The sequence below is a fragment of the Bos taurus genome, chromosome X, assembly GCF_002263795.3.
Source record: "Bos taurus isolate L1 Dominette 01449 registration number 42190680 breed Hereford chromosome X, ARS-UCD2.0, whole genome shotgun sequence".
Taxonomy (NCBI): domain Eukaryota; kingdom Metazoa; phylum Chordata; class Mammalia; order Artiodactyla; family Bovidae; genus Bos; species Bos taurus.
The window spans coordinates 14,943,538-14,946,985 of NC_037357.1; the positions used below are offsets into that span (position 1 = coordinate 14,943,538).

The 3,448-nt window shown below is 41.6% G+C and overlaps 1 non-coding gene across 1 annotated transcript; it reads left to right on the plus strand.

Moving 5' to 3' along the window:
• The first annotated feature begins 2,500 nt into the window (after positions 1–2,500).
• Positions 2,501–2,582, plus strand: TRNAS-GGA (transfer RNA serine (anticodon GGA)). Its single transcript has one exon. It is a non-coding gene; the product is annotated as a tRNA-Ser (tRNA).
• Positions 2,583–3,448: the final 866 nt, after the last annotated feature.

Consider the following 3,448-nt stretch of genomic DNA (forward strand, 5'->3'; position numbering starts at 1 on the left):
TGCAACAAAAGTCATAGGGTGAGTAGAGATATGATGAGGTCCTGACTGCTCCGGATGGATGACCTCACTGCTTTCTTCTATGCATTTTAACTACTCACCTGTAAAAACTGGATTCAACTCAAGGTCTTGCGCTTCACTGAAAGACCTGCATTTGGAATGAATACAGTTCTTCCACGGACCACATGAGTTCTGATGCACTGCAGCTGGCCGAACTGTCACTTGCTTCCGTCTTCTAAGCAAAATGTGGAAATTTCTGGTCAGGAGTCTTCAACCTTGCCATCAGAGGGTTATAACTGCCATATTTAAAAAGGTTTTGCTCCTATGCTAAAGTATTTTCATAGAACAAGAAATGTGGTTTACATGAGAGAGAGAAAAGAACCAAAAAGACAAAAAGAAATTTTCTGCCCCTCACACATTTTTATCTAAGTTTGGTCCATGTATGTCTAATCTGGAGGCTACTGTCCTATATAAGTTAGAATTTTTTGGATCAGGTGCCCTGAACTCTCCATTCTCTTCTTCCTCTTTCACCAAATCCCTTGTGACATATTTATTCATTCAATCAGTAAAATATTTACTTAGAGACTGCTATGTGCCAGGGACTTTTCTGAGCATTGGGAATACAACAGTGAATAAAACACAGGCCTTGTCCTAAGAGTCTTTATATTAGAGGGATGGGGACAATGAACAAACACATGATTATAAAAGGTCAAATAGTGATAAGTGATATGAAGAAAAGAAAGCAGAGTAACTGTACAGAGAATGGTCATGAAAAGCCACTCTGAAGAGGTGACATTTGAGCATGGTTTTCAATGAAGTGAGGATTCATCTTAACTGTTCACTAAAGACAAAAATCTGGGCAGTTGCTAAAATGACTAAGTTCAGAGTTGGAAGTAAGAACAGGTATCAGAGTTGAGAAATATGGGAAATACCATCAGGATATTCAAAGAAGTCACCATGGACTTGAAGATTATCTACTGAAAGTCAACTAAATGATCCAAGGGATGAAAGAAGGCTGAGAGGTAGCATGGTTAAAATATATAATTTCAATGATGGTTATGAACATGATGAGTGGGGTGGGTCTGTCGGCTGATACATCGAATTCTAGAAAAACACCTTTAAATGGTAAATTAGAATAATAAAAAGCATATCTGAGCTTCTGGTTCTAGCACAAGATAAAGAGATGCACTTCTCCTAGTTTTCCCAATAAGTACAGCTAAAAACCTATTTTATATAAAACTAACACAAGCACTCTGAAAGGTGGAGAAAAAAAAGGCAGACTGGCTAAGGACTTTGGGATCCAAGGAATACCAAAGTGATGAATTTCCTGGGTGTTCTTCATTTATCTTGGACTAGGTATTGAGGAAGCCAGCAACCCAGAGAAACCAAAGAGCACAGACAAAACTAGTTTCAAGAAAGCCTGCTCTCTCTAGTCAAAAGACCAAGAAAGGGGCAAACAGCAATTCAGAAAAATTTTAGATAATAAACACTTTATTCCAGCCAAACAATATAGGAAAAACATGGGCCTTACTCTCATTCCAATGAGCAAAGACTAAGTCGGGAACCTAGTGGGTAGGAGAAGGCCAAATGGATCTTCTCTCAGCCACTGTTAGTGGAGGCCACATGGTGAGCAAAAGTCAGGTGCCCCTCCCTCTCTATCAGCCAGGGTGGTATCAGCAAAGCCCTAGAAGGGAGCGTCAACTTCTAGGGCCTTACCCTCATTCCCATGAGCAAAGACTAAGTGGGAGCCTAGTGGGTAGAAGAAGGCCGTATGGATCTTTTATCCCCAGTCAATGTTAGTGGAGGCCACAGGGTGAGCAGAAATCACGTGCCCCTCCCTCTGTCAGTATCAGCAAAGCCCTAGAAGGCAGCTTCAATTTCTAAGTCAACAAGCAGTAACAGGGTTCCCCTCTACTTCCCCAGAGTATCACTGGAGGCTTAGTGGAGAACCTGCACTTCTATTTCCACACAGTAGTAATGAAGTGGTGACCACTTCCCCCACCAGCATGATGCCAGAGTAGACCTACCTGAAGAAAAGATGTAAATAAGATCCAGAATCTCATAATAAAATATTTACAATGTAAGAATTTAATTTAAAAAAGTCACTGATAACCAAGAAACCAGAAAACCTCAAACTAAAGAACAGATACCAATACCAAGATAATACAAATGTCGGAATTATCTGGAAGTTCACGGTTCACGTATTGCTGAAGCCTGGCTTGGAGAATTGTGAGCATTACTTTGAACGTGGAGTAGCTCTTCTCGGCCCTCAGGCTTTTACGAAGTCTTTATTTCTTGAAAATCCTGAAGGCTGATCTGGTTGATATAAAGTCCCCGGGAGCTTCCTTCTTTTGTTGTAATATGTGGATGATTTGCTTCTTTGCTCCCCTTCTTAAGCCTCCTTACAGGAAAATGGCATCCACTTGAGAGAACTTTTGACCTGTTACTAGACACTTGTGTGCCAGCTCTACATAGGTCTCACTGCCATAACCAACCACCAGCAGTAGTCGTGGCCGAGCGGTTAAGGCGGTGGACTGGAAATCCACTGGGGTCTCCCCGCGCAGGTTCGAATCCTGCCGACTACGGCAAGTCAACGTTTTGACACACGTACTTTATTTCTTTTTTTGCAGGCGTCTCCGCAGACCATTTAAAGAATTTTATGAACGGAATACGACTGGGACCCCAAGGGGGATAGATGAGGAGGACACGACAGAGCTAAGGAGTCGGGCAATTGTGGTTACAACCTGAGTCCAGGAGGAGCGGAAGACGCGACAAAACCCTTCAGACAATGGCCAACAGGAAGGCCGGTAGCGCAGAAACGGACAACGCCGACTTGACAGGTCATCTAATCCAAACTCTTCCTGTATCATTTCTTCTTCATAAATTTATTTACTCTGGGCTATGTCAGCTCTTAGCTGTGACATGCAGGATCTTTCATTGCAGCACGCAGAATTCTCTCCAGTGGTAGCACAGGGGCTCCAGAGTGCGTGGGCTCTCTTACTTTCCCTGTGGGATGCGAGATCTTAGTTTCCTGACCAGGGATCAGACCCTCATCCCCTGCATTGGGAGGCAGACCCTTAACCACTGGACCACCAGAGAAGACCCTATTATTTTTCTTTTTGAGAGCAAAGATATCTGTCATTCTAAAGAAGAAATAGCTGCTTCATTAATGTATTCCTTTTGAAATACATATACACAAACACACATTATACATATTTCTCCTTTCCCAGTTTCAAATAGGTATATGATTTTGTTAGGATTAATAAAGTACTTTTCTCTCTTACCCTACTCCTTTCTCTGTCTCTATAGAAAAAATAGGTTTGTATCTTTTATTTGGAGTTAATGGGATACGGTTTATGGATCTACATGAATACCTATACTGTCTAGCTTTAGATAGAACAGCACACCTCATGAAATTAATTTAGTGAAAAATTGAATTTAAAGATCCACT